Source organism: Schistocerca gregaria, chromosome X (genome assembly GCF_023897955.1).
Source record: "Schistocerca gregaria isolate iqSchGreg1 chromosome X, iqSchGreg1.2, whole genome shotgun sequence".
NCBI lineage: Eukaryota > Metazoa > Arthropoda > Insecta > Orthoptera > Acrididae > Schistocerca > Schistocerca gregaria.
In genome coordinates this window covers 743,368,218-743,387,207 of record NC_064931.1, presented here as the reverse complement: position 1 = coordinate 743,387,207, position 18,990 = coordinate 743,368,218, and the positions used below count along the sequence as shown (strand labels likewise).

At 40.1% G+C, this 18,990-nt stretch overlaps 1 protein-coding gene across 1 annotated transcript in view; it reads right to left on the bottom strand.

The window, feature by feature from the left end:
* Window positions 1-16,295, bottom strand: part of LOC126299010 (coiled-coil domain-containing protein 175-like) — a 142,236-nt gene extending 125,941 nt beyond the window's left edge. The window contains exons 1-2 of the mRNA XM_049990643.1: window positions 16,285-16,295; window positions 15,016-15,086 (exon numbers count right to left, since the gene is read on the bottom strand). The gene's annotated coding sequence lies outside the window, so the exon portion shown is untranslated. The remainder of the gene's footprint in view (window positions 1-15,015; window positions 15,087-16,284) is intronic.
* Window positions 16,296-18,990: the final 2,695 nt, after the last annotated feature.

Here is an 18,990-nt window from a genome sequence, read left to right as displayed (position 1 = left end):
GATTGGGGATCCAATCTGTCCCAGGATCTGTCAGGGCAATGTGCAAGGACACTGAGGAACTCCCACTCTGTAAATGGAGCATTATAGGGTTCACTGTGACATTCTGTGAAAGAGAAGGATTTCCTTTCCATCTGCCATTTGAGGGTGCGAAATGCTGGGGGATAATACTCTGACGCGAAGGCTCGAGCACAGTGCTCAGCAAAGTGCTCGGCAATTGCGTTTGTGTCAGCAGATAACACGCCATTGATGTTAATGCTAGTCACACCTGTCAGGGTCTGGTACCCACAAATACGTCTGATCTTTGACCAGACTTGGGAAGGTGATGTATGGTACCCAATGGTCGAGACATACCTCTCCCAACACACCTGTTTCTGTCTTTTTATAAGCTGGCGAATAGGGACACAGAGCCGTTTAAAAGCTATAAGGTGTTCTAGGGAAGGGTGCCACTTATGTCACTGTAGAGCTTGCCGACACTCTTTAATAGCGTCAGCTGTTTCCGGGGACCACCAAGGTACTGACTTCCGCTGAAGACACCCTAAAGAACAAGGGATCGTGTTTTCCACTGCAGAAACGATTGTTCTAGTGACCTGCTCAACTACCATGTGGGGGAGATTCAAAGGTGACAGCAGAGGTGAAAGCTTCCCAGTCTGCCTTGTTTAAAGCCCATCTTGGTAGACATCTGTGGGAATGGTGCTGGGGGAGCAACAGGAAGATGGGAAAGTGGTCACTAAAACACAAGTCATTGTGGGCTGTCCAGTGGACAGATGGGAGAAGTCCTGGGCTGCAGAGTGATAAATCAATGGCCGAATAAGTGCCATGAGTCACGCTGAAATGTGTGGGGACCCCAGTATTTAAGAGGCGGAGGTTGAGTTGAGACAGGAAAGTATTGACAACTCTACCTCAGCCAGTAAGCAGTGCCACCCCACAAGGGGTTACGGGCATTAAAATCTCCCAAAAGTAGGAAAGGTTTAGGGAGTTGATGAATCAGTGCAGCCAATGCAGCATTCAGGGGTACTGCACCATCTGGAGGAAGATATACGTTGCAGACAGTTACTTCCAGACTCATCCTGACAGCCACAGCTTCAAGAGGGTTTTGACGGGGCACAGGTTCACTGCATACTGAGTTCAGGACACAGACACAAACTCCACCTGACACTCTATTATAGTCGCTATGATTCTTGTAATATCCCCTACAGATGCGAAGGCCAGGGGTCGCATTGCCGGGAACCAGGTTTCCTGTAGGGCAATGTGGAAAGCATGTGTAAAGCTTAACAGTTGCTGTAGCTCAGCCAGGTGGTGGAAGAAAACCGCCGCAATTCCACTGGCAGATGACATTATCGTAAGTCTGGGAAGGCATGAAGCTTGCAAGGAGGCAGGTTATGCCTCAGGGTCACCCTCTGCCACCGATTGAGTATTTGTATCCATTCCTATTGTGGATGAGGCATCAGTGAGATCCAGGTCCTCAGGGGATGCTGAGATCTCCACCTCATCTGCAGGTGCAGAACTGGTAGGGAGTGATGGTGTTGGGGCTACCGGAGGGTTCTTTTTATTAGCAGACTTCTTTGCTTGCCCTCTCGCTTCTCTTTAGGGGCTTGCTGAGAGGACTTCTCTGATGAAGCTTCGGGTGCGGAGGAAGACTGTGAAGCTCTTTGTCCAGCAGCTTTTGGCTCCTTTAGCCACTGACGAGCGTCCACTGTGGCAATTGTGGAAACCTTGGAAGAGAAGGTCCCAAGGGAACCTTCCCGCACAAGAGGAGCCAAAGGAGGCTGCTGCTTATCCGGCTGGAGGGAGGGGACCGATGTCCCCTGCATTTGGGGAGGGCTTTGCTCCCGAAGTAGGTACTTTGGGAGCAACGGAAGCAGATTTTCACTCTACCACCAAGGGGGCAGATGTATTGTAGAGGCCTGGAGGGCCCAGTGTTCACGGCACAGAGTATGGTACGACTGGTACTTGTGATTGCAATGGTAATGTAACTGCAGCGTATGTGGACGTCAACTGAACAGGGTGTAATTGTTCACAGTTACATTTAGTCTCTTGGTAAGTCAACTGGTCCAGTGTCTTGTACTCCATGATTTTCCACTCCTTTTCGAGTGCCGTGCAGTCTGACGAGCAGGGGGAGTGCTGCTCTACGCAGTTGATACAAGTGGGAGGTGGTGCACATGGAGTATTGGATGCAGTGGACGTCTGCAATCTCGACATGTGGCATTGGAAGTGCAGCGGGAAGACGTGCCTGAATTTCCATCACTTAAAACACTGCATAGGAGGAGGGCCGTGTGGTTTAACGTTACATCGGTAGATCATCACCTTGACCTTTTCAGGCAATTAATCACCCTAAAACGCCAAGATGAAGGCATCGGTAGCAACCCTGTTGTCTTTGAGTCCCCTGTTAACACACTGGATGAAATGAGCACCCCGTCATTCTAGATTGGCGCAGAGCTCGTCATCAGACTGCAAGAGGAGGTCGCGATGGAAAATAATCCCCTGGACCATGTGGAGGCTTTTATGGGGAGTGAGAGAAACAGGAATATCACACAGCCGGTCACAAGCGAGTAACGCACAGGATTGGGCTGGGGATGTGGTCTGAATCAAGATGCACCACTTTTCATCTTAGATAGTACTGTCACTTCTCCAAATTTCTCCACAAGACGTTCAACAAAAAATTTAGGCTTCATAGCTAGAAAGGAGTCCACATCCATTTTACTACAGACCAAATACCTAGGCGAATATGGATCTCTTCTTTCTGTAGCCGTACACTCCTCCCATGATGTAGCGAGGGATGGAAACGATTTACGGTCATATCTGTCAGCATTGTACTCGATCTTGCCCTTCTTAGAGATTGCTGGTGCCATACGGTCACCAGCAAAAGATGACTTAGTCTGCTTCATTGTGGGTCATCCGCCCTAATGCCACCCATTCCGATCATGGGCTCTCCCCACAGGCGCCACCCAGCCATAGAAAAGGCCACCTGGCACGATGGCTGTTGCTGGGAGTCCTGATGCCCTTGGCAGACATGGAGAGTCAGGCATCAGCAGTGCGATCCCTGTGTTGTCAGGGGGCTAGCCCCCAATGGGTACATGACGGCTCCACCACAACGGACTGTCTACCATACTGGATATTGGGTACAGAGAAATGCAATACTGTAATGGGAGCGAAAGAGGACAGGAGACAACGGAAGATGACATACCCCGGAAAGTGTCCTCACCCAAATAGTTGAATTGCAGTTGGAGATGGAAAGCCATTACAATAGGTTCAGGAGATCGAATCTAAGGGCACTATGAATAACTCATGCACCACATAAGTCGTCCTTTCCCATATGGTCCGCACTTCTGTAGAATTTGGAAAGTGGCAGGTCAAACTGTAAAAGGGGACCTGAACTTATATGGTCGAAAAGTGAGAGACCCCTTTTAGTTACCTCTTACAACAGGCAGGGACACCTGAAGCCTATTCTAACCCTCGGACCCACAGGGGAAGGTGCTGAAGAGATGACCACTGAAACATTACACCTTCAGGATAGCGACAATGACATAATGTATGCACTGTGAGAGGGTGAAAAGTTGGTGAAGAAGACTGTGGAGCTAGGGAAGTTTCTTACAGAGGTTATGAATTGAGTCATGAAAGGAGTAGCACATCATACACACAGAATTCAGAGATAGGCCATAGCAGAAACAAAATCAGCCACATCCCAGAATATGACATTACTTCTTCATTTCTTCTCTGTTGAGAGCCTGTCTTTTGCTTTGCAGAATGAAATTCGAAGTTACCACTGGCAGCCATCACAGGTGTCAATATTCACATGTACTGCTAACTTGCTTGGAACATCACACTGTTTTGCTATTTATGGTCTCATTCCTAACAGTGTACATGCATGCTATGCTGTCAGTTCCATTACATGACATAGCATCTAGAGACTATACATTTCCTAAACATATGTATGTGACTGATGGTGCAGTAGCTCATTTTAAAAACTGCTTTCAGCTCTATGAGTCTGGAAAACATTGTACAGGAATAAAGACAAAATGGATATTTTCAGCAACAGACCATAGAGTAAGTGCATCCAATGGGGTAGGGGGTCTCCATAAACATCTTGCATCAAGAGTTAATCTCCTGCATGAAGTTGTTGATGCTATAAGAGATTGTATTGAATTTGTACAGAACATATCAAAATTGCTACAAAACATGAAATGCAATTTACAACAGCCATCTGTTCACTTCGAAGAGTCCACTAAATGACATTCCCTGTCTAGGTCAGCCCTGGACAATGATCTATATCCAAGTGGGTGAGAGCTGCTCGTCTATCTTCCAAGCAGGCTTCTGTCCATTGTCATCCAATCATTGATGGGTTGTACTCAGTCAGCAATTGCCCAAGGCGAAGTCGATACCTTAATCCTCAGCACTGCCCATGGCGCTGGTGGAACTCACGCAAGAAGCGAGTCTCTATGGCGCTCGCACCAGCTCGCATCTTTGCACCTGTTGTGCTTTCTCCCTAGCTGTGTCTTGTTCGGACAACACAGCAATCTTTTTCTTATAAAATGCTTGAATAAAATGAATAATTTTTTCCCTCCCACTTATAAAGCTGTAAAGTAATTATTTTAACTAGGCTATACCAATTTCACATTACATTTACTCAACATCAGCAATCAGTTTAAATTTTTAAGCGTCAAGGTTTTTTATCTTGAGAGTAGCTAAGTGTAACAAAAAAGTTTCATAAATTTTGCACTGTGAAGTACCGTCCATTCTGATTGTGCTGCCCACAAGTACAATGACCAACAAACATAAACATACCAGGCAATTTTTAGAATATTCAGGATGGGGGTTTTAGAGAAAATAATTTACAAAGAATCAAAAGTTGTCAGGTTCTCTAATCTTCATACAAAAATATTTTGACAGATTAAGAATTTCAGGCACTAATGTCATAGCTGATAATTAGCAGTCCTTCCATTTTATCATTTCCCGAGACAGTTAACATTCTATGACTACACATATTTTCAAAAGATAATTTGAATTTTGCTAAAAGTTGCAAGTTTTCATAGTTTATTTTTCCCATCAAAGATGAGAAAAGCCTCAGAAGTGTGCATGTGTTAACCATGTCTAATAGTATTGTGAAAAAGGTTTTTATTACAAATAATTTCATGCCTGTATCACTTCTTGTTTATTAGAGTTTTTTTTATTTTCCATTTGTTAACGCATTTTCACAAACACACTCATTTAGTGACAATTCTAATGTTTAACAAATCACCAAAAAATTAAAATAGTCTAGTTTTTGGGAGCTGTCTTGACATTTCAACATACTTTTATTCAGAAAACTTTAAAATAATGATGTGACACATTCACTGTTGACCTGTATGCTTGAGATGAAATTGCCCGTGTGACCTTTCTTGCAAGGGGTGCACTACTGTTCAATTTAGAACAACATATGATCAACCTGAATACAGGGAACTATTGACAAACAAGTGGGTTGGACTGGGTTGTTTGGGGGAAGAGACCAAACAGCAAGGTCATCGGTCTCATTGGATTGTAGTATTTATAACAGAAACATTTCTATAATTTGGTGCAACACTTTAATGAATACATTCCACATTAAAATTGATGCTTTCAAGTACATTGGCTTCACTAAGATTACAACCTTACACTTTTGTTTAATGGCTAGACAGCTCCAGCAAACATTAGTCATCTATACTGCAAGGTCTCCTTCCACATTTTATGACTTCTGTATCCTACATGTAAACACTTTTTTTTCAGAAGTGCAATATATTTACAACTGTAACATTTCTGTCATCGCAGCAGTCAGAACCCCACTGTACCCTTTCTCACTTGGAATCTTCATATCCAGATATTCGTGGCTCATACCTTCAGTGTCTTTTGAACACAGGCATTAACTAATTTGTTCAATGAATAATGGTCCCTACTGGACTGTTAAAACTGCTAGAGCAAATGTGTTGAACATTAAAAACACTGACACACAGAATTAATTACATGTAAACCCACAGCTCATTTTCATTGCTGCCACCTTTCCACAAGGCAACTGTAGTTGGTGAGATGCAGTTATGAGTGTGGGGGAGGGGGATAATCATTCACCCACAAGAGATCTTAGTGTATTCAATAATCCACATGATACATCATTTCCCATAATGGTAAATACTAGCATGAGGAGCATCATTTACTTGCATACTTGAAGAATATCCAATCTGAATGCAGGCAAATTGCTCTAGGATCTTGCTAGGATTTCTAGTGCTTTAAGAAATTTTGTGGTAACACTGAACTGCAAGAGTTTGCTTGTTGGCAGTAATCAAAAAACAGAAAGTACAGGTTTCTCTTTCGGTGTTTGAAAACTGAACCTCAGCTGCAGTGAAGGCAAAATGCAACATGACACCATCTAGTAGAAATTACATTAAACCCATCCCGACTTTTTGGTATCATTAAGAATGACTGGGAAGCTTAAGAAATATCATGGACTCCAAATTCCAGTAATTAGTAATTTACATGCAGTAGCACATTATTTGAGTTTCATGCCAAAAAAAAATTGCAGTGTGCGTAAAGGCACCCCAAATGGTGGGGCAGAGTAGTAGCAGTTCAGTAAGGTCATTGTTGCTCTATGTCAGCAACACGTCAAGGTTGCGCAGGCAAATTATGCCACATCACCTGATTATTTTGAGGCAATGAATACAGTTATGATTACAAAATGATTTTAAATGGCATTTAAGACTGGATTTTAAACAATAAGCCACCATCCCTTTCTTTATCCAAGAAGCACATTTGAGATGTGCTACCTGTAACTGCAACAATGATATCACAAAAAAAAAAAAAAAAAAAAAAAAAAAAAAAAAAAAAAAAAAAAAAAAAAAGCAGCATAGGTGATATACTTGAACCAGACCGAGAGCTGATCAACTTAGATAAATGGAGATTAGAAGCCTTTCCCAGTAAACCAGGTTCCCAATGAAAACATCTGCTTTTTTAGGCCAGCTTGATAACTTCTGGTGTAACACTTTAAGCCAATTAAGAATTTCACCATCCATTCTAGGGACTTTACTGAGTTATTAGTAAGAACAGTAATGTAATATCTACACATACAGCTGCAATTCTTCAACAGTTTTGGAACAGGGCCTTTTATTGGGAAGAAGTACAAATTCTACATACAAGTTTCAGTGTCACTGTTTCTGATTCCACCCATCTGCTTTGACCAGTGACGTAATGGTGTTGTGGTATGTGATGTCACTACAGCAAGGTGGTTTTGAGTTGCTTGTGTTTGTAGATGTCATGTTGTTGTATTTGACGTGGAACTCTGTTGGTGAATGTTGATGCGCTGAGTTTAACGTGTAGTATTTGGTTCATTTGAGTCTTGGTTATCACCATGGTAACATGGTTCTGAATCTGGGTAGTCAGAGCGGTAATGTGGGTTGTGGAAGTGTTTGCTATGTTTTCAGTGGGTTATTTAGGGTGGTTTTCTTTTTTTTTGTTTATATATTTGGCATTTTTTAATGTCTGATTAGTTTCGTGGTTGTTGTATGGAGTGAAATCTAATGTGTGTGTGTGTGTGTGTGTGTGTGTGTGTGTGTGTGTGTGTGTTTGTTTCTTTTAGGGATGTATATAGCAGACAAGTTTATGAGCATTTCTTTACGTGCTGCTATGGGTAATGATAGGTTGTCATAATAAAGTTTCTGCACGTTTTCGGGCTAATAGCTGAATATCTTCGGCGTTACACTTGTGAGCACAACATGAAGTTGACAGAAATTCTGGCATCTTGGACCAAGGCTTGTATATGTGGATTTATAACAATATCTGATGTTTGATAAGGCATGGTACCTGGTTCGAGAAATCTAGGTCGGCCATAAGGGAGGTTGGCTTGCTTATGTACTATTTTTGTTATCAGTTATCTAAGTTTTTGTGTGAGACTGTTTTAGAATGGTTTTCTTTTTGTCATGAGGTTTGTTCGGAGCACATGAAATATAAGGACAAATTGGGTGGGTTGGGGATGGTTGTTGAAATTGATGAGACACTGCTTGGTAAGAGTAAGTATGAGAGCGGCAGTTTTCGGGTTGGTTTGTGACTCTGGAGGTCTGTTATTTCGGGGAGGGGGGTTATGCTAATTGTGTTTTTAGGGTTTTGCAGGGTCATAGTAAGAGGGAACTAGTGCGGCAGATTGAGGAATATATTGAGGAGGGTAGTACTGTAATGCTATGCATTTTCGTAGTATAGGGGTTTGGGGAAGAAGGATTATGAACACTTTATAGTTAACCACAGTATTCAGTTTAAAGATTATGACACTGGGCCTTGTGCTAATATCATAAAGGGGTTTTGTGGGAGGGGTAAGACACACTCTTCCAACCTGCAATCTCATTTAGATGAGTATTGCTGGTGAAGTAGTGTACCTGAGAATTTTCGTGTATTTTTTAAGATTGTGGGGAGGTGTGTGTGTGTGTGTGTGTGTGTGTGTGTGTGTGTGTGTGTGTGTGTGTGTTTTTTGGAGGGTGGAGGTGTAATTGTTCATGCAGTTAATGAGGGAGTTTATGGGCAACCTAGTTGATACTGTCAGAGGCTTTTGTTGGTTTTATGGTATTTTGGTTGTGTTTTAATTGATCTGGTGAATATGGGTTATTTGGGTTTAGAGTTGGTAGGGTTTTAGTTTCGGTGGTGTTTTGTAAGTTATGTGGGTGTGGTTTTTTTTTGTTTATGGTTTGCTAGTAGGTGTGGACAGCTGCATTTGATATGTATAGGTAAAGAGAACAGTTCAATTCCACTGTTGGAAATCATAGGCGTTGGTTTTTTGGTGTCGAGAGCTGTGATGGTGCTATGTAGGTACAGGGAAATATTCGATCCACTTTTCGGATTTGTAGGTTGCTTCTCTCTCTCTCTCTCTCTCTCTCTCTCTCTCTCTCCCCCCCCCCCCCCCCCCTTTTTCAAATTGAGAGCTGCATTTGAGGTATATAGGTCAAGGGAAAGGTTTGATTCCACTTGTATGAGTTGTAGGTGTTAGTTAGGGTGTTACAAAAACGTACAGCCAAACTTTCAGGAAACATTCCTCACACACAAATAAAGAAAAGATGTTATGGGCATATGTGTCCAGAAACACTTAATTTCCATGTTAGAGCTCATTTTAGTTTCGTCAGTATGTTCTTCCACCTATGCTCAATGGAGCATGTTGTTATGATTTCATACGGGATACTCTACCTGTGCTGCTAGAACATGTGTCTTTACAAGTACGACACAACATGTGGTTCATGCACGATGGAGCTCCTGCACATTTCAGTCGAAGTGTTTATACGCTTTTCAACAACAGATTCGGTGACCGATGCATAGGTAGAGGCGGACCAATTCCATGGCCTCCACACTCTCCTGACCTCAGCCCTCTTGACTTTCATTTATGGGGGCATTTGAAAGCTCTTGTCTACGCAACCCCGGTACCAAATGTAGAGACTCTTTGTGCTCGTATTGTGGATGGCTGTGATACAATATGCCATTCTCCAGGGCTGCATCAGGGATTCCATGCGACGGAGGGTGGATGCATGTATCCTCGCTAACGGAGGACATTTTGAAAATTTCCTCTAACAAAGTGTTTGTCTTTTATTACATATGGCTTTTTGGTATCGTGGGCTTCATTTTAGGTATATTGGTAGAGTGAAGTGTACGATACCTGTTGGTTTTGTGGCTGGAGCGGTATGTTGTAAGCTGACCTTTTTTTTTAATATTATTTGTTTTGGGATGGTGCAGTGTTTTGGATTGTTATATATTTAGCTTTTCTCCTCCCTAAACCCCTATTGCCTGCATTTGTCCCATTAGTTTCTGACACTTCCATAATGTCAAATTTTACACTATTACAAAAATCTTCAAAGTCTTTTTTTTTACGTGAAACATTCAGATGATATGCAAATCTAGCATATATGAAAACAATATAAATTCTCGTTCCCATATGGAGAAGGGGCAGTTGTACACTTTGTAGTCACTGGGGCTGGCATTCAACCTAACATGACTGCAGTGACAAAGTAAGTTGAAACTCGGGAGGAGTCATGGTCAAATTACTGTCCAACCATCAATAGTCCAATATTTGTGGTTTCCTTAATTAATGCCAGGGGAATACTACAATGGCATTCGGCCACACACTACCACTAACATTGCCACATCCAATAATTAACATGCCCACCCCGTAATGATACAGGATGAAGGCCAGGCCAAGGACGGACGAAGACATCGGGGATATATTACGAGACTTCTCCATAAGGTCAAGGTAGAGCCTTTCCTTTTTGTCCAATCCAAGAACCTCTGCTTGTCCTAATGGCCATGAGAGTATACCATTCACATGTCACACTCTCCTCCTCCATTTTCTTCTTTTTGTCGTCATCACCACCCCATCATCATCATCATCATCACCCCATCATCATCATCATCATCATCATCATCATCATCATCATCATCATCATCATAATTTTTGTACCTAAGGTGTTTGACTGTACAAATCACAAGTCTTTCGGAAAACTATAGGTTTATGATTTCCAAGGTATAATTAGTAAGTATGTGTGTGCATACTTAGCAACACTTTTAACTGGAAACCACACACACAGCTTCTCAAACACTTTTGTCCAGTAACATTTGGTACATGTGTAATTGTTTATTTTGGTGATGAAAACATCAGAAAATTATCCTTTGCATATTTCCATTCATTAATACCATATGGAATAATTTTCTGGAGCAATTTCACACAGACACAAAGTATTCATTGCACAGAAACATGTTGTAAAGATAGCATCCACTGTTCATTCTTGAGCTTCATGTAGGAAACTGTTTAATCTTTAATAAAAGAGAAAATCTGGCATACTAACAAAAGTCTGACAATACCCATTTGCCCTCTGATGAAGTTTGTTGTGAAAAATTAGGCACAATTTGAAAATGACAACAGTGTTCATAAATATAATACTAGGTTCGAAAATAGCTTCCACTATACGACTTCTGTTAAAAAAAAAAAAAAAGTAGCCAAACTTTTTTTTGTTTTTTCGGGGCAAACGCCTGATGGATTTGAGCCATCCTTGAACCTTCATGGGCATGCATGGATTTTTCTCCTCCAGTCATGTCAGCTCAGTGAGGGAAATAATAGAATGACTGGAGCAGTGCTAGTGCATCAAATTTTGCCAGAAACTGGGCGACAGCCAGGTGGAAACCTTTAGGATCAGATAGCTTTTGGTCATGATGCTGAAGGCATCACACTGATTTAGGAGGGGTTTATGTCAGCACATCGGTGCAGAGAAAGCCACACCCCGATTGGCCATCGACATGCTGAAATAAATAGATTATTGCCAAAGCGAACACTGTGGTGATGCTGGACTGTTGTATGACCATGAGAAAAATTTTGGAAGAGAGCACTCTTCGGCACATTCCATTGAGACCGAAGATCTGGCCATGAAAAGAGTGTCAGTAAAATTTGTGCCAAAGCTGCTGACAGCAGAGCAAGAGCAACTTCATGTTGAAGTCTCACAGGACACGCTGGACTCCACAAACAGTGGCCCTGACTTCATGAACCTCATAATCACTTATGACGAGTCCTGTGTAACATGGAAATCAAACCCCAGTCATCACAGTAGAAGCGTTCCCCATCACGAACGCCAAAGGCGACCCGCCAAGTGCACAGCAATGTTGAAGTGATGCTGACTGCTTCCTTTGACTCCTAGAGTGTGGTACACCATGAGTATGCACCACAGTGTCAAACAATCACCAAAGAGTACTACAGGGATATCCTCTGTTGTCTATGTGATGCTGTGTGGCACAAGGGATCAGACTTGCAGTCAACAGTAAATTGATGTCTCCATTATGACAATGCTCCAGCTCATTCCTCACACATGATTTAGATTTTTTTTTAGTGAAAAACCTGATTTCTGTGCTCTACCAATATGTCTCCCTGTAGCTAAACAATAATGGAAGCACTGCTGGAAGAAGTGTGGGGAGTCCCAAGTGAACTACTTTTGGGGTGGGTGGTGTGTCCAACGCTCCAGGTAAACCATGTCATCTTTTTTTTTTTACCCCTGGCCAAAGGTCGGATACTTTTATAACAGATCCATTACACAACTCAATCTTACTCTTGAACAGAAAGGAACAAACTATGCAGGCATATTTGACCACTTCCTTTGTGAATTAAAGGTGCTGGCAGATAATGAACATTTAAAAACCAAGGTGAAATAATTTCTAGTTGACAACTCTCTCTACGCCACAGACGAATTTCTGTGTAGATAGTATGTATGTGGTTGGGTTATATTTATCAAATATTGCTGTAGACTGAGATTTAAAAGTCCCAGTTCTGTAAGAGCTCATGTTATGTTTTCAGAGAATTTTTTTCTTATTTGTGAACCTACTGATAAATTATACATGATTGCAACTTGTTGCATAATACAAGGAACAGGCAAAAACATATACAACACTCTCTTGAACAGAACTGAAGGCTCTGGGGTAGAGATTTCAGCAACATGTTCAAACAGGCTGCTAGTATGAGCCACAGCATTTTGGAGTTTCCACACAACTGATTGCCACCTGTACAATCTAATTCACAAATGTGAGATTCAGTTCCAGAGTTTCGGTTGTTCTGGAAAATAGATGCAGTACCAAATGTAATTGTGCAACCTCTGGGAAAATTTGACTCCAATGCTGAAGATAGTCATTAAACCACTACTCAGCACACAGCTATTGTTTAACATAGCATGACTCTCAGTAATGTAGTTTTTAGAATACATGTTAATAGTAAAAAAAAAAAAAAAAAAAAAAAAAAAAAAAAAAAAAAAAAAAACATTTCAGCAACAATCACACTGTTGTTATAGAAATAAAGGACTAGATTGGACATTCCATTATCACAAACTTATTATTCTGGTATTTGGACAATATATAAATATACATTATATGTACATCAAATATAAATGGAAAAAGGTGCATCTGCTGTAGGGAGACCTAACCACATTGTAATGATATATGTGCATGCAAAATTATTGGTTTAGCTTAGCAAAGAAACAGAGGACACGGGATTAGATATGCAAAGTTTAATACAGGAAATAGAATTAGAATTCATTAAGTCTTTTATATTGTTCTAAATTTCGCAATGCAGTTAGCTCATTTTCAAATATGAACATAGACCTAGCTAATCAAACGCACGAAGCAGAATAGTGTATTGAGAAGTGGGAGAAGTCTTACCATAAGAGTTCATTTGTTCTGAGAGACAGTTAACAACGGGCTAGACAAAATGTCAACAACAAGAGTACATATTCAATTTAAACAGGGCGAAATGAGATCTTCTCAAGAAAGTGACCAATAGCCAACACAACGTCAATGTAAGTTTGGCATTGAGTCACGAGATGGCACACAAAAATAACAAAATCCAGAATGTGAACAGTGGCACAGCAGCTCCTGTAATGGATTTATCTGTCAGACAAAAAAAGAACACACCACGATGAGGACACAGTACATTTCAGTACAGTTACTTTCAGATGACACAGCCGCAGAAATGAGACAGAATAAAAGAAAAAGCAAAGAGATGCAATACTGATAAAAAAATAGTCTGTTAAAATACGTGAAAGAAATCCATAAATAATAAGAGATTAAGGCATGCCATGTCCAACAAAATCATGTAGTGTCTTTCTACTTCAAAATGTTATGTCAAACATATGGAAGACAGCAGTGATCACCATGCTAAGGGTCAATAAGTAGCAAAATCCTACCATCCAATTTGCCAGTTAAATGTAATGAGTAAAAATTTAAGAAAAAATTTGTGTGTGGCTCTCAGAAGTGCAAGATTGTTACAGTCAGAAAACAATACTAGTGCACATTTATAAAGAGGAAATCGATTAAGGATGCTATAAACTGTACCATTTGCATCATTATTGGAAAATTATGTCAAGATAATTTTGGTATCTGTTCATGAAAGTATTTAATATCCTGCATTGGCCTACAATATTCTCATTACTAATGGACATCACGTATCCAATAGTCCTATATAACTGTGTAATAGTCAAATTGACGTTCTATGGAAAATAATTTTCTCAAAGATTTAAATAAGTCTTTTTGAAAAGGACAGTAGCTTACTATTTAATCAAATGGTTCAAATGGCTCTGAGCACAATGGGACTTGATTTATGAGGTCATCACTCCCCTAGAACTTAGAACTACTTAAACCTAACTAACCTAAGGACATCACACACTCATCCATGCCTTAGGCACGATTCAAACCTACGACCGTAGCAGTCGCATGGTTCCAGACTGTAGCGCCTAGAACCACTCGGCCGCACCGGCCAGCTTCTATTTAATGTTTCAGGAACAACAAGCTAATTAGAAATGGATCTTAGATCAAAGAAGGGATATGGAAAGAAAGTGGCTGTGTACCATTAAAAGGAAACACTGCCAATACTGGCCTTACACAATATAAAGCAGTCACAAAAAATAAATCCGAATGGTCTTCCAGACAAGACTGGGCTTTGATCTATGGTCCTCCAAAATTTGAGTCCAACGTCTTAACCCCTCTCCCACCTCGTTCAGTTCAATCTTTTGGAATACTCTCCTTGAGACAGTTCTGGGAAAGCTAGGAGCATCAAGAAATGCTCAACAGCTGTGTTAGAAAGCTGCTACAAACGGAAAGAAAGTTTCATCGCAGATTTAAATAAAATCAAAGTGTTGTTTACAGCAAAAAAACTAAACGATATCAAAACGTGCATAAGGAGAGCACTGCAAGATGGTTTCATTGAATTAAAAAGCCAAATTTTGCAAACTGACCCCACAAAAAAAATGTAAGTAGCTTTGGTTTCACGGTAAGTCTGCAAACTGAGCTATACAATCACCAATTGCTTATATTAGCCCAGAAACAGAGGATGGCAGACTGAAGTGCAAAATACTAAATTCAGTAATCCACAATTGTTTCAGGGCAAAAACATCGTAAGATAGTTTGTCCTTTCAATAACTGCACAGACACCCAATTTTCAGATACTGAGATAAGTGATCATGTAACAGAAAATTAACTAAACTTGTTAAACAGAGGAAAAGCATCTCATCCTGGTGGTACCTTTGCAATTCTGTGAACTTCTTCTTCTGGTAGGCAGTTCGTCTCTGGAGCAACAAAGACTGCAAAACTATTTGAAAATATGGAGGAGAAATTTCATTTTCTCGAAGTTGTGTTAGACAAATGCACGTAATTATGGGTAGTATGACTATTCCCTCCACCCTTTCAAATCCTGTACTTATATTTATGTACTTGATGAAAACCCTCTTTTTTACCCCCCCCCCCCCCCCCTGGCTCAATGTTGTGAAATTTTTAATATGTTTGATGGTGGCGTTATTAAATACGTCTTCCCTACTCAAAACGCCAGTATTCTTCAGGGCTTCCTGTACTTAGATAGCAGCAATGTACATTACTGTATGATGCCATACTGGTTAATAGTGTGTCTGAACAGATTATATTGTATTCTTCAACACCAACACCTTAGTCAATCACACGAAAGGTCTTTTCATCTCTAGCAGCTTAAATTTGAAACCTACATGGAAAATAAAGATTAGTTTCACCTGAAGCATTACTAGGTAGAGATTTTATAGTATGAACGAATTAATTTGTATTTTCAACTGGGCAACTTGCCGCACTTTTATTTTCATTTCAATAATACGAAATACGATACGATATCGAAAAAAAATTGCGGTGACAAGAAATTTGAAAAACGGTGTTGTATGCAATACAAATACAAAGATCAAAAGCACAAATGAAAATATTTTATGCAAAAAAAGTATGATGAGAGGGACCAACGTTACTGAACCAAATAGAAGCTGGAGATTTGAACAGCTATTACAATAGACCGAATCAAAGAATTCTGGAACATATAGGTTGTAAACAATTCGAAAGAATGAGACTACAAGATAACGAAGATAACAACAAACACCGGTAACTGTCATTTTTACGACGTTAAGCTGCACAGTTCTGTAAGAATTCCACCTAGCACCTGTCACTAACTCAACGTTCACAGCTTCGAGTACACACAATCCAATCGGTCTTATTCGTTGTTACTGCTTGGTTAAAACTAGTGAACACAGCAAACGCACAAAATTCTTCATAAGAATGACGCACGCACTTAGGGTTCATTCATTATTAGAATTCTAGGGCAACATGTTCTACGATCCTCATACCTTGCTACCTTCATTCACAAAATGACACCAAAACACCATTAGAGGGACCTTTCATACATATTCTCAGCTTGTTACATACAATTACCTGAGACACCGGTGCGTTGTATCAGAATCAGTAAAAAGTTAATTACATGTTTTGCACAGCTGTTCAGATATTTACCTGCACTACAAATCGCTCAAAAACAGCCAACTTATATTACAAATGGGTTTATTCTTTCTACTAAAAACAACCTGAAATAATTAATATTTCGGTACATATACGTAAGAAACAATACACCAATCTGACAACTGTTCAATTCTTGCCGCTAAAATGTCAAAGCAAACAAGCGAAAAAGAGATATAAGTTCAAAAATTAAAAAAAAAGAAAAAAAACTCCTAGCAATTTAGTTTTAATTTGTGGTTCTTTGCTCCCTGGATGGCCCCACAGCCTCCGTGTCACCCTGACTGATTACAAGAGGCTCCCAAACCCGGATTTCTTAAATAGATTTCCAAATACCGCTTCCAGGTGGTCGTCAGGTCGTGTAAATACTTCAAAATCGATTCTGGATATCCGCCTCTGGTTGTCGGTTTTCGAATTCGGCAATCGATTTTCATTCTTATGTGTATGCAATCTGTTTTGAAATATGCATTGGCTGTCATATTTCGTCTGGTTTTTAATAATTTTTGGCTAACAATGACGGAGTGGCTTTTTGCGCAGAGAAGGATAAATAAAAGTATTAGACAGAAGCGGTTTTGCTGACTATATCATAAACTTTATCAGCTGTTTTTAAGGCGGCTTATTTAACTGGGCTGTCAAATACGCTTCAGACATCAAAAACAGCGGAAGAGTTTCCGAAATTCGGTTTTCGTTGTTCGGAAGACGTACCGCATGTAAACGTAGTGTATGATACATGTCGTTAGCGGCAGAAATAGATCGCGGCTTGAACGGAACTTCCGTCGTCGAGTTTTTTTTAATAAAATGTATATTGTGTATAATATAATATATAAATGAGCAAAACATGTTAGGGTTGCCACCACAAATCCCTACGCATCTATTTTTAACTAAAAATTGTTTTTTTTAGATATTTACTTTTTTGCAGTTTCTTGAACAAAAAATAAAGGAATACAATAAAATTGCCATATATCAAGAGCATAAGATGTATATAAAACGGCGAAGTAAGGTTGCCTTACTTTTTCCAGGCCATAATGAAAGGCTGTCAGATGCAAACAGGTGAACGTATAGTAGTTAATTACTCTCATCGGGTTTCCTTGTACAATCGGATATATAAAATCTGAATATTTTTATTGCGAACACGATGGTACAGTATTCCTTAGCAAAAGTAAACCCATCGTAGGGTTGTCACAATTTCAAGTTTCAATAACATTGACGTATATATGCAACAAGCGACAAATGAAAATTTGTACTACGGCCATGATTTGAATTCGAGTATCCCGCTCACTAGTCAGATGTACTAACCACTAAGCCACCCTGGTGCAGTGGCTTTGCACAGCTGTGGGGACTACCCTAGCACCCCTCTATCCTCCATCCAAATTCCCATTCACGCTTCACCCCACTCGGTATTCCTCCTAAATTTGAACAACATTGCAGAGGTTGAAGAAACTGGGGAATCTTACCTGAAACCTAGGCATAGGTTCTTTAATCAGACAAAACTATATGGTTCCACAGACCTTTATGAGACTCAAACATATATGACATAAAACTTTTATCCATTCTGGATTTGGACATTCATGTATGCAGACTGAAGTGATGAATGAAAACTAGAATTGAAACTTCGTGGTGTGTGTTTTTTTTATTAATATTTATGGCATACCCAGCTGTAAAAGAAAATCAGTTAAAATGGAGTAACAGAAAATGCAAATACGGAAGATAGTGGAAAGGAGTTGTTGTCAGTACAAGACATAGGGAGTACCAATCTGTAAAATAAAAATGATGGAAAGAGAACAACAATTGACTAAGATGTGGTAAATTAGTAAATTCCTTCAGGGAGAGCTGTATACTCATTCATGCATCATAAGTGTGGCAAGCCAAAGGGCCCCAGCCATGTGACATTTACTTCCACACTAACACATTTCTGACGCCACATATTTTCTTAGATTGTCCTTTACCTCTAACTTACACCTCTATGTATGTACACTTGACTATTTGATTTATACATTTGATCTCTGGATACGCACATACTTGATAGAAGATGGCACTTTGATTATGAAAATGTACTTCGTTTTTCCGTGCACACATATACTGCTCTTACAATATTTGTGCTAGGAATAAATCTGCCACATCATGATGAGGTGATTTTGCATACACTATATTATACACATATACAATGAGGGCGGCAGTATCATGTACACAAGGTACAAAAGGTGGAGCTGTCATTTGTAATCGGGTGATTCATGTGAAAAAGTTTCTGACTTAATAACGGTTGTATGATGAGAATCAGCAGACATTTAATGTGGAATGGTAGTTGGAGGGAACATTCCATTTTAGAAATTGTTTGGGAATCCAGTATTCTGCAATCCACAGTGTTAGGAGAGTGCTGAAAATACCAAATTTCAGGCACTACTACTCACTGCAGACAACACAGTGGCCAGCAGCCTTCACTTAACGACCAAGAGCAGTGACATTTGTGTAGTCATCAGTGTTGGCAGACAAGCAACACTGCATGAAATAACTGGAGAAATCAGTGTGGAATGTATGACAAAATATCCGTTGGAAAGGTGTGGCGAAATTTGGCATTAATGCTTATGAGCAGAAGATTTATTTAGCCATGTTTAGCACAATGATACACTGATCATTATAGATACTGTTTATTACCCTTCATTATAGTACTCTGATTATGTGGAGAATGAGATGATACTATGTTTGTTT